The sequence below is a fragment of the Myotis myotis genome, unplaced genomic scaffold (assembly GCF_014108235.1).
Source record: "Myotis myotis isolate mMyoMyo1 unplaced genomic scaffold, mMyoMyo1.p scaffold_m19_p_12, whole genome shotgun sequence".
Classification (NCBI taxonomy): Eukaryota; Metazoa; Chordata; class Mammalia; order Chiroptera; family Vespertilionidae; genus Myotis; species Myotis myotis.
In genome coordinates, this window is record NW_023416316.1 from 20667934 (window position 1) to 20681370 (window position 13437).

The 13437-nt window shown below is 38.5% G+C and overlaps 1 protein-coding gene across 1 annotated transcript in view; it reads left to right on the forward strand.

Moving 5' to 3' along the window:
- Window positions 1-13437, forward strand: part of LOC118667228 (protein FAM117B-like) — a 53502-nt gene that overhangs the window by 3792 nt on the left and 36273 nt on the right. The window lies entirely within an intron of this gene.

The window sequence follows — 13437 nt, forward strand, 5'->3', positions numbered from 1 at the left end:
ATACTTGTAAGTTGATGTTTCTCCAGTGTTAATGAATAACTCTGGCCTTTACTTATGGTTTCACTTAGATTTTCGTTACAAGATCAGAAAATTTGTAAGTTCTCCAAAAATGCTTGCAGTGATTTTGTGTTTACAGAGATATAGCATTCCCCTATTACTTTTCTGAACAACATTTTTTATCTGTAGTTATTCAATGTTTTTAATTGAATCTTTCTTATGAACTAAGTGTGTTTGATCAAGTATCACATATGCAAACATCAGTCTTTGGGGATTTGAGGGGTTTTTTTTTTAACATAAAACTAGTGTTGGTTTTTATTTGGGGTGGTGGGGCAAAGAAGGAGGGAGGGAGGCAGGATTATGAATATTTATTTGAGAAGAGACAATTTATAAAGTAGGGAAATCTGTGTATTTAACAATATAGTTCTTGAGCTGTTACAATGGGCCAAATACCTAGCTGGGTACCTGGAATTCAAAGGGAAATGAGAAACATTCCTTGACCATAAGTCATTTATATTTTAGTGAAGTGGAAAGACATTTAATTCAAGAATTAGAGCAAAGATTAAATGTAATGAGAGGAATGAGTCCACAAACTATATAAGCTCAGGGGAGAGCCACAGAGATTGATTCATTTTGTTTATAAAAATGCTACATGAGGTGTTTTGCCTGTTAACCCTTATATTCTTACTTCCATTCAACAAGTCCCGCTGTATACCAAAAGCCTAGGAAAAAGCTTGATATACAGGAATGTGTCATAATTATTTCTCCAAGAAATAAATGAATTTTTTATCAATGAGTTCCTAAGAATTTAGATTTGTTAGTACATAAGAATGTCTCAAAAAAGGGTTATCTGAGCTATTTTATGATTGCTTTTTTCAATGTTTGGCTTTTCCTGTAAAACATCTGGAATAATATATATTTATTTATATAATATTGGAAATATATAGAAGAATTTATTAAAAAAAAAACCTTGTGCCTAATAGCTTAGCAAAAAACAGATAGGATTAACTACACAAACCTTTTTAAATTCTAGATGCAAAAGGTGCCATAAATAAATACAACGGACAAACAGATAAATAATACTTGCAAAGCAATATAGAAAAGGCTTGCTGCTATAGACTCAATGTTTGTGTTCCCCAAAATTCATATACAGTAAAACCTCGATATAATGGGCTAATTCACATGTCCGTTAAAGATGAAAGCCTGTTATATAATGAAGTAGGTTTTCCTAGTGCATATGTTAAAAAATTGACAAATTAGTCTACCTATTTTTACTTATATAGGCACATTTGTGTAATTAAAATTAATTATGTATGAAAAGTTTAATTTCATGGGAAAGTTTTCTATATGTATTACTGTAATTTTAAATTTATACTGAGTAGGTCTCGTAAATATGTGCATTCACCAGTCATTGAAGGTAAACAAATGCACACAGCTGGGCTATGGCTTAGCGCACATCAGAACATGGACAGCAGATGTTAAATCTGCTACAGAGCCTGGCCGGTGTGTCTCAGTGGTTGAGTGTGGACCCATGAACCAGGAAATTGTGGTTTGATTCCCAGTCAGGGCACATACCCAGGTTGCAGGCTCAATACCCAGTAGGGGGAATGCAGGAGGCAGCCAATCGATGATTCTCTCATCATTAATGTATCTATCGCTCTCTCTCCCTTCCTCTCTCTGAAATCAATAAAAACGTACATGTATTTTAAAAGACTGCTACAGAAAGTCACACCATGCAGAACCAATTACCTACCGCCTGTGATGTGGTGTGATTATTCACAGAACATTGTTTAGGAGCAGTGACTCTTGGATTTAAATATGTAGACTATAGTTGTGGATATACTGTATATTATTTATTTATGTCAGTGAAATTACTACAGTGTATTTTTCAATATAATGGCCTACTCATTAAAATTTGTTTAAAATAACAGTGAATTAATCACAAAAACTAACCTGTTAATCTATATGTATAAAAGGCTAAGTGACCAACCGTAGTTATGGCTGACCGGCTGACCAGCCGGGATATATGATGTGCACTGGCAATTTCAAGATAAATGTTGACTCATGCATGCGCAAAACATATAAAGCTCTCACTGGTGCCAATTGCACACATGTGTTTCGATCTGTCATTGTTGATTGTGAATTTGGTTGTTTTTGTTAATATTCAATGTGAACCACATCGCGATTTATTCATTGATCGTCCAACCGACCAGCCAGTACATATGATGCGCACTGGCAATTTGAAAATAAACTTTGACTTGCACATGCGTGATACATATAAAGCTCTCACTGGTGCCAATCGCACATGTGTTTTAATTTTATAATACTATATTATATATACTACTAGATGCCCGGTGCATGACATTCGTGCACTCAGGGTGGGGAGGGGTCCATCAGCCCAGCCTGTGCCCTTTAGAGGTCCAGGAGCCCTCGGGGGATGTCTGACTGACAGCTCCCACCACTGCCACTGCGCTCGCCAGCCGTCAGCCCAGCTTGTGGCTGAGCAGCGCCCACCCTCCCCCACACCATGTGAGCACACTGACCACCAGGGGGCAGCTCCTGCATTAAGCGCCTGCCCCCTGGTGGTCAGTGCACATCATAGCGACTGGTCATTCTGCCATTCGGTCAATTTGCATATTAGCCTTTTATTATATAGGATTTTGCCATGTAATTTTTTGCAGTAACGTAATTACCACACGAATCTTTCTTCTAATTAAGTTCCTTTCCATGTGCATGAATCTGTGCACTGGGCCACTAGTTTAATTATAAGCATTTAAAAATTAACAGGGTGTTGATTTTCACATATGAGATATAGGCCTGAAATTTTGCCTGTTAAACCCAAAGTCTATTAAATTGAGGTTCCTAAAATCAAGGGTTTACTATATTGAAATTCTAACCCCCCAAAATGGGAGTGTTAGCAGGTGGCTCTTTGGGAAGTGCTTGAGTTATGAGGGTGGAGACCTCATGCATGGGGTTAGTGCCTTATAAAATGAGATCCAGAAAGATCCCTTGCCCCTTTCACCATGTGAGGACACAGCAAGAAGTCAGCAGTCTGCAACCCAGAAGGGGCCTTACCAGAACTCAAGCATGCTGGCACCCCGATCTTGGACTTGCAGCCTCTAGAACTGTGAGAAATACATTGATGTTTTTTATAAGTCACCCAGTCTATGGCATTTAATATAGCAACCTGAGCAGACTAAAACATTTATTATCCACTAGAGGCCCAGGTAGGATTAGTGCACGGGTAGGATCCCTAGGCCTGGCCAGCGATCAGGGCCGCTTGGGGCCTCCTGGTTGCCGGTCAGGGCCTCCCTTCCCCGGCTGCTGGCTGCCGGCTGCCGGCTACCAGCCAAGGCCTTCCTTCATTCCTCACCGCCCCCTGGTGGTCAGCACACATCATAGTGAGCAATCAGTCTCTCAGTCAAACTCCTGTGGGGACAATTTGCATATTAGGCTTTTATATACTATATATAGACAATATTAAAAAGCTCCTATTTTAAAAAACAAACAAATAAAACAACTAAAACTTAAAAACTCCATAGAAAAATGGGCAAAGCACATAGCAGATAAAATTCATGGTGGAAGAAATACAGGGACTCATAAAATGTGAAATGCTTCTCAACCTCACTAATAACAAAACTGTAAGTTAAAAATCAGGAGCTTTCATCCCTCACCTGAGAAGTTGGCAAAGATTTAAAAGCTTGACAATATTCAGTGTCAGAGAATGTCACAGTATTCTCCTTTGCTGTTGATGGGGATATCATTACCTCTTTCTGAAGAGGATTTTAAGAATTTATACCAAAAATTAAAAGGTGCATTTTTTTAAACTGCTGCAGTTCTTCTCCTAGGAATGTATCCAATGGCAATACAGTCTTGTTTTCAATAAGGAAAACTTGGGGGGGAAACCTAAATTCAATAAATAGGATATTGGTTAAATAGGAAATACTATACAGCTATTAAAAAGTATGAGGTCAATCGGTATTAACTGAAAGAAAGATACCTACAATACACCTTTGACTGAAAAAAGCATTTTACAAAACAGTATTGTGATGGAATCCTGTTTATGTGAAAAGTGTGTGTGTTCGCATGTGCAAATGTGTGCGTAGAAGAGGTTGTGAGGAATACTGTGGGGGTAAATTGGAGTGAGATAGAGCAAGACAGATTGGAGGCACTTTCTGAAGTATAGACTTCTGTATTGTTTGTAGTTTTGACAAAAGCATGTACTGCTTTTTAAACTATATTAAAATACTTTTATAAAGTGACTGACGGGGGAAGGGAGTCTTCCCCAAATGACTTATTAATCATGGTGAAAATATGCAAAGTATCCAGAGTACAGAGAAAACAGAGCACTGTTAAATGTGATAGTTAGGAAAGGTTTCATTGAGCTGGTCCTTGATCAACAGGAAGGTTTTCAATACGTGAAGATGGTGGCAGAGTTGCAGGCGTAAAATGTCGTAAGCAAGAGTGTAGTCTTAGAAATGAATAAGATCTGTTGGATGTTCCAGTTACCTATTGTTGCATCACAAGTAAAGCTTAAACTTGGTGACTTAAAACTATGATATATTATCATCTCTCACAGTTCTGGGGACTGAGAGGACTCAGGTAGGTTGGCAGTTCTTACTTGGAGGCTCTCATGTGGTTGCAGTCAGGCAGGGATGGGTCTGGAGTCATCTCAAAGTTTCCTCACTCCCAGGCCTGGTGGTTGATACTGGCTGTTGGCTGTCAGCCAGAATACTTACATGGAGCCTTGCCTGGTTACCTGGGCTTCCTGGCAGCATGGTGGCTGGGTTCCAAGAGGAGCAAGTCAACACAGCGTTATCTTTTATAGCCCAGCCTCAGAAAGCAGATAACATGCCTTTTGCTGTAGTCACAGCCCCACTCAGATTCAAGGAAAGGAACTGCAAATGCTACCACCACCCATCATCCCCAGTGGAAGAAATGTCCATGTCATATCATGAGAAGAGCATGTGGGATGGGAGATCTTGTTGTGAGCTCTCCAATTTGCCACAGTGCCCAGCACTCTCTGAGGTCTCTTCTGACAGGAGCCACCTTCTATCTGCGTTACCCATTGGCTCCCAGAGAGTTTGCACCTCCCACACAGGAGAAGAGCAGAGGATTTGGAGGTCACTATGATGATAGTGGGGGCATGTAGAGGAAGGCGAGATTAAATAATAAAAACAGTAGGTGCGCCTGGCTGGCATGGCTCAGTGGTTGAACGTTGACATATGAACCAGGAGGTCATGGTTCGATTCCCAGTCAGGGCACATACCCGGGTTGCGGGCTCGATCCCCAGTGTGGGGCATGCGGGAGGCAGCCGATCAATGAATCTTTCTCATCATTGATGTTTCTCTCTCTCTTTCTCTCTGAAATCAATAAAAATATATTTAAAAATAAATAAATAAATAAAAACAGTAGGTGCTAGAGCTATTGCCCCTACTCTGCTGCTCAATTCAGAAAAATGATGCTTAAATATTCTGCTCAGTCTTTGGATGCTCTCAGTGGGCCTCAACTCTTATAGGACCAGATGTTCCTATGCCTATTCCTGGCAGGAAATTACTGGGCCATAGTAGGTCATTGAACTTGTTGAGAATACCAAGGTACCACTTTGGGGTCACTAACTGATATTTCTCCAACTGAATGAAGGACATAAATTACCTGGGAATCAAGCCTGATTTGACCACCAACGCACTTCCCAAAACTCTGTTTCCTAGTGTGGTGCTGCAGAACAAGATGAAGGGAAGTGGGGCAGGGGAGGCTGTGAGGTCTGGCTGGACTAGCAACAGTCATTCCCAGCTTCCCTCAAGTCCTGTTAAAAGATTTCTGTCAGGCTATGAGAATTGTAGCATTAGCCTGGTGCTTAAAGTAGTGCCCCCATCCCCAGCTATTATTATTTTATTGGACAAACTTGAAATCCACCTGCTCTTTTTCTCAGAGCTCCTTTCTCATTGGCACTAGGCAGAGTCATTTTCCCTAATACTCTGTAATTTAGTAGAGGCTGTGTCAACTGCATAAAATATTTCTAATCTCCATAATGAAGATGCTGCTGGTCTGACAGTTTTGCTCTCTTACTCCCTCTCAGCTAGTTACAGTAAAAATGACATGCTGTTCCCCATCTCATGGCTATCACCAGCCTCCCTTGACTCCCTCCTATAGACTCTCATTTATGGCTTCTTCAGGAAAAGCAGGAAAAGAGACTATACCAAGGTTCTCCAAACCATCCTCTCTCCATTCCCATAAAAAGTATACCCTTCCTGGCCAGTGTAGCTCAGTGGTTAAACATTAACCTATGAACCAGGAGGTCAGGACACTTGCCCTGGTGGCAGGCTCTATCCCCATGTTGGGCATGCAGGAGGGAGCTGATCAATGAGTCTCTCTCATGATTGATGTTTCTATCTCTCTCTCCCTCTCCCTTTCTCTCTTAAATCAAAAATATATATTTTTTAAAGTGAGGCTTAGAGAAAGGAATGAAATCAATAAAAAAATATATATTTTTTAAAAAGTATGAGTCCATCCATAAAAAAAAAATAAATGTATACCCTATTTTCAGTTTGGATTTAGAGAAAATCCAGATTGCCCCTTCTTATAACTTGCCTTTGAGGTCAAACATAAATTTGGGTCAAACAATTGAATAACCAAAGTTAGAGGTCAGAGGGAAAGTTAGAGGTGAGAAGTAACTGAACGTTGAGGTTGGTGGCAAAGCACCTTTAATTATGTACTCCATTTTCTTTTACTTTTGGAAAAAACAAAGAGACAACGATTCATCGAGATTGACATATATTCAACTTTTTCCTCCTGCCTCTTGTTAAACTGTAAAAAGTCTCACTTTATCCTCACAATAAGTCTATTAAGTAAAATCTTTTATCACTGTTTTAGAGATTAGGAAAATAAGGTGTAACAAATCATCTTGATAGACTGGATTATGTTGTTACAATAAATTTATCCTCAACTCTGAGTGCTTTAATAGAGCAAAGGTTTATTTCTCCTTCACAGTTTGTATGACACAGCAGTTGACCCAGTTGGGGACAGTTGGGATAGTAGTATCTGCTCCACATAGTCATGCAGTTACCCAGGCTTATGGAGGCTCAAAGATATTTTAGCTGCATCCTGTGTAACTTGAGGTCTTTCAACTTCTCAGAGAGAAGGAAAAGAATGGATAATTACCCATGGATTTGACCCTGCTTCAGCCCAGAAATGACACATTCTTTCAGTTGCATTTCATTAGCTACTATTAGTCACGTATCCTCACATAACAGTAAGGGAAAGGAACATAGAAGAAATGGGATATACACGGAGTGGCCAGATTATTGTGACCACCCCATCAGTACTTCAGTGACACTTCCAAAAATACTGAATATTGAAAACTTCCTAAGCAAATACTCTCAAGGTTTTATTATTATTATTATTATTATTATTATTTGCATAACTAATTCACTTCATTGTACTGATGGGGTGGTCATAATAATCTGGCCACTCAGTGTATGGTAAAGCATTACTTATCACTGCTTTACAAGGTAATCATTTGCCCACCATCACATAGCTATTTAGTGGCAAGATTGGCATCTAGACCAAAGCTGTCTGACTCTTAGAGCTCATGCTCTTAACCATTGCACTTTCTTTTCATAAGTTTATCATGCCATTTGGGGGATAGAGTGGCCATGGTGTGGAAGGCAGCTGTAGCATCCGTAGGAACACCCCTGGCCTTGAGACAGAGATAGGTTTCCATTTTGCCACTGACTTGTTGTGAGACCTTGGGCAAGGCCCTTAGCCTCTCCGCTAAGAAGAGTTTTACCATCTAGAAAGTAGGGGTGAATAAAACTCATTTAGATAATTATGAAGATTTAAAAAATGCGAACCTTCTTGACATATAACATCCCCTTAACAAATGTTTAAGTCTGAATTCTTATCATTTCTTCCTCCTTCCCCTCTTTCTTTTACACAAGTGCCTTCCAAGGATGAAAGGACTTCCATAGTGAGACCTTTCATTCCAAGTTCCTGTTGAAATTTGGCCAGAGGAAAGACTTCAGTAACCTGATCCCACCACTTCTGGCATTGAAGTTCTGATTATGTTACCAGTCCCCCCCCCCCCCCCCCCCCCCCCCCGCCCCATATCAGCAGTTTTCTTAATGTGTTGCTTAGCACAACTCATTCATGACTTCAGGTGAAAGGAAAGGATAATGTCACAGTAGAATTCAAAATTGTGGCTTAAGAGCTGCTTTGCTTTTAAAAACACTGTAAATGTTGGAGCCTCTCTAGGCAGCAAATATCAAGGCACATTAATATGGAGTGAACACCAATGCCTTCAGGTATCAACCTATTTATCATGGCAGCCTCTTCTAAACTCTGAAAATAGGTTGTTTATATTATTTTAATGTTATTTAGAAAAAAATTAAAGTGACCAAGTAATAAGAAAAACAAGTCTTATTTGTAAGCTTAATGGGCTTTTATTTCCTGGGAAAGGACAATTAATGGTTTCCTGTGGGAAAGTGCATCAATTCTTTCAGAAGGCCCCTGGGTAATTGTTCAGGAGAGTATTGGTAGAAATAATTTACAATCTTAGGAGTCAAGATTCAGGGCAAAAGTAATGAGCTTCCCTGAAGCAAGGTTCCTTTTTCAATAGGAGCCTGAAGCGCCACAACTTTTATTTCTTACTTTGCCTTTCTTGTTAGCATCAGGAAACCAACATCCTGACACACTGGTTGCAGTCTTAGACTCTGGCATCAGACAGATGTGGGTTTGATAACCAGCTCAGCAAACTACTAGCTGAAGGACCTCGTGCAGGTTACATAAGCCTCTGAGCACCTGTGTCCTCATCTGTGACATGACATCTGATTGTTAAATGAAGAATAGCACTTTGCAAGGTCACAAATGGTGTACCTGGCATGTTTGACACCTGGAACAGATCGTTTTTAAATTCACTCCTTTAGACAACATTATTTTCAGTAATAATCATTTTCTTAATTTGTCCTTTACTTTTAAAGTAATTAACAATTTAAAAGAATAAATTTAACTTTTAAGATCTAAATGTGCATTTTGTATTGAAGGGCAGCAGAATTTGTTACCTCAAAATATGCATCTTTGGCATAGTGATTATTTTAACCTAATTCTTTTTTTAAAAATTTAAGTTCTTTATTGTTTAATGTATTACATAAGTCTCCTTTTTTCCCCCATTGACCTCTCCCCAGCCGCCCCCAGCCCCTAACACATGCCCTCAATCCCCCACTCCCTGTCTGTGTCGATTGGTTATGCTCATATGCATGCATACAAGTCCTTTGGTTGATCTCTTACCCCCTCATCCCTTGCCTTTCCTCATAGGTTGGACAGTCTATTCGATGCTTTTATGACTCTAGTTCTGTTTTTGTTCATTAGTTTATGTTGTTCATTGTATTCCACAAATGAGTTAGATCATGTGATATTTATCTTTCTCCAACTGGCTTATTTTGCTTAGCATAATGCTCTCCAGGTCCATCCATGCTGTTGCAAATGGTAAGAATTCCTTCTTTTTTATAGCAGCATAGTATTCCATTGTGTAGATGTACCACAGTTTTTTAATCCACTCATCTGCTGATGGGCACTCAGGTTGTTTCCAAATCTTAGCTATTGTAAATTGTGCTGTTATGAACATAGGGGTTCATATATCCTTTCTGATTGGTGTTTCTGATTTCTTGTGATATATTCCTAGGAGTGGGATTACTGGGTCTAATGGATGTTCCATTTTTAATTTTTTGAGGAAACGCCATACTGTTTTCCACCACCCTGAAGGCGCCTGATCTCAGAAGCTAAGCAGGGTTGGGCCTGGTTAGTACTTGGATGGGAGAACTAACCTAATTCTTTTTAAAGAAACAGCATGCACAGGGCAAGCTCTGAAAACCAGGTAGAAGTTACCCTTTGTAAGAGACACCTGTATAAGGGAAATCTCCATATGTAAGGGTGTCTCCCTCACTGTACTGTGAAGTAGGAATAACAATTTCTAGAAACTCTTATCAAGGAAGAAGGTACTGGCAAATCTGCATAAAAAACATACCCTTGTTTACTGTGCTTTCCTAGTAACCCTCTAAAAGTGGTGTCCTCCCCCTCCCCCCCACCCCAACATCTTTCTTTTGTCTTTAGCTGCAGATGATATTTGAGGTGGTGACTTTGGCCATTTCAGAGTTACTCACTTTTCCTGGGTATCTCCCATGTATACAGGAGATATAACATGCTGTTAAATTTGTTTGTTTTTCTCCTGTTAATCTGTCTTTGTATTACATGGTGTCTCAGCTAAGAGCCTAGAAGAGTAGAGGGAGAGTTATTTTTTCCTTCTCCACAGTTTGAGCTGAAATATACACTTACTAAACAATTACACCTTGCAGTTTTACTGTTTTAAGTTTAAACTTCAATTTAAAAAATTGCCCAACCTATGTGGCTCAGTGATTGAGAGCCAACCATCACCAGTTTGATTCCTGGTTCAGTGCACGTGCCAGGGTTGTGGGCTCAATCCCCAGTAGGGGGCATGCAGGAAGCAGCTGATCAATGTTTCTCTCTCATTGATGTTTCTATCTCTCTATATCTCTCCCTTTCGCTCAAAAAAAAACACAATTAAAAATATTTTTTAAAATTGTCACATAAAATGATTGAAGTAAAGTAATTCAGTTTTGTTTCTTCATCTTTAGAACTACTGTGTTATCACAGTATATTTATATTTACTATTTAAATGTAGGGAGAGGTCCTACCACAGGGGTTGGAAACATGAACAATTCCTTAAGTGAACTTGAACAATTCCTAACCATTATGAATTTACTCTTGAAGCAAACCTGTGAAGCTGTATCCACATGTGTCAGGGTTGACTGTGTATCTAGGGGTTCTCTGGATTAACTTCCATCAGAATACAATGTTTATTAAAAAATAAGTAATAAACATTTGCTAATTTGAAGTATTATATAAGTATTATATATACATATTATATAATAAGCGTATACATTTATAAGTTATATATACATAATATGTAATATACTAGTATATACATATTATTAAAACAATGCTTTTGAAGGTAGACCAACCAAAGATGTTTTAGGGAAAAGCATTTTATCATTGAGTTATTTAAAATTGTGGGCATCGTCCTGGCCAGTGTGGCTCAGTTGGCTGGGTGTCATCCCATGCACTGAAAGGTTGCTGGTTCAGTTCCCAGTCAGGGCACATGCCTGGGTTATATGCAGGAGGCAGTCGATAAGTGTTGATTTCACATTGATGTCTGTCTCTCTCTCTCTCTCTCTCTCTCTCTCTCTCTCTCTCTCTCTCTCTCTCTCTCTCCCTCCTTCTCCCTCTCCCTCTCCTTCTCCCTCTCCCTCTCCATTCCTCTCTCTCTCTTTTTTAAAAGAAATCTTAAAATTATGGGCATATGGTAATGATAAAAAGCAGACAGACTGGGCTTAATTGTTTTTTAAAAATTCTTTAAGACAATGCACCTTCTACTGTTTTACTAGAGCCAGCCATTCCTACTGCCCGCCCTTGGTATGCCACTGCAAAGTTCCTGGCGTATAGTAAGCACTCAACATGCATCAACTGTTATTATTTCTCTACAAGCCTTTTAAAACCAGAGATTCCTAGGGTCTTTTTTTTGTGTTGCAGAGAGAGAAAAAAACAAAGACATGGAAATATGACCTAATTTCATAATAAAGAAGTATCATTATCTTTTCAAAAGAGTAATGTTTTTCTGTAATAATAGCAATATATGCCTTTTAATTTAAAATACATATAAAATTAAAAAAAGTATACAAACAGCAATAAAAGCCTCTGTAGTCATGTTATCCAAAGACAACGATAATAATAATTTATTGATCACTTAATGTCTGCATCCCAGAAGCTGCACATTCATTCTATTATTTTAATTTTTATTATGAACCTATGAAGTAGGTTCATTTTTTTTACTGTTTTTTTTAAAATTTATTTTTATTTTTATACAGAGCAAGATAACTGAGACCTAAAGAAGTTATATAAGTAGCCCACGGTTATAAGCCTGAGCTCATAAGTGGCAAGCTGGTATTCAAATACAGATCTGTTTGACTAAAAGCCCAATCTCCTGACAACTCTGCTATTTTATACCTTTATAACTTCACATCTAGGAATATATTTAAAGGAAATAAACAGAATTGTTTTCAGAGATTTATGAGTAAGGATATTTATCACAGTGATAGTTGTAAACAACATATTTATGTACATGAGAGAAAGATGAGGAGGAAACAGTAATACATTACCAATGGTTAACTCTTATTTACTGAATTATCGATGATTTTTATTTTATTGTATATATGTTGCAGTATTTTGTGAAATTTCTATAATAAGAATGTGAAATTTCTATGTCAAATCAAAATTTTTAAAATAAATTTATTTTTACATGTTGGATTATTATGCTAAGTGAAATAAGCCAGTCAGAGGAAGATAAATATCATATGATCTCACTTATATATGGAATCTAATGAACAAAATAAACTGACGGCCAAGCCGGTGTGGCTTATTGAATGAGTGTCGACCCATGAACCAGGAGTTCATGGTTTGATTCCCGGTCAGGACATATGCCTGGGTTTCAGGCTTGATCCACAGTGGGGGATATGAGGGAGGCAGCCAATCATTGATTCTCTGTCATCATTGACGTTTTTGTCTCTCTCCCTCTCCCTTCCTCTCTTCAATCAATACAAATATTTTTTAAATATAGAGACATAATTAATGTCTCAAATATTTATTGAATGAATAAATGAGAATTCCAACCAAAAAAAATTAGTGAATCGTCGACTCATCAATCACTGAATCCTGATCTTTCTTACACAGTTTGATTGAAACATTCTGTACAGCTCACACTTTCCAACAATGTCTGGACTACACTGCAAGTACATGTCTCTTTATTGTCTTCTCTCATGTTCCCTTTAACTCTCAACTGTTAGTGGCTTTAATTCTACCAGTTCTTTGATTGCTCCTAACCTCTAAGGGAGAAGGCATTCATTTACTTCTTTGACTGCTGTTTTTAAAGGACATCCAATTCCTTTTTCTCAATAGGAAATTAAAGAAAGAAATGTTTACACAGCCCAGCTTTTTTCCAATCAGAAGGAATATTTTTTCCCATCTTTTAAAAATTTCTTCCTGTAACTAGCTCTCTTCAGAAATTTTAGGCATGGTTAGCAGTTTTTATCACAAGCATACGCTTCCTGAATATCCGGGCAATGATATGGTAGCTATGGGATCCTCAACATGTCTCAACACGTGGGACTCACTTTCCTTATCTATTAATGAAGACACGAAGTCATTGAGCTCTAAACCCTGCCTAGAATTAATCCTCTAGTAAAAACAGAACAGTAAAGGACTGGATAATCATTCTTCTGGTCCCAGTGGTGAAGGAAGATGTAAATAGATCAACTCTCTGAATGGTACCTGAGCAAGGGGCGTAGAGGCTTAATGTAGTATTGAGGAAAG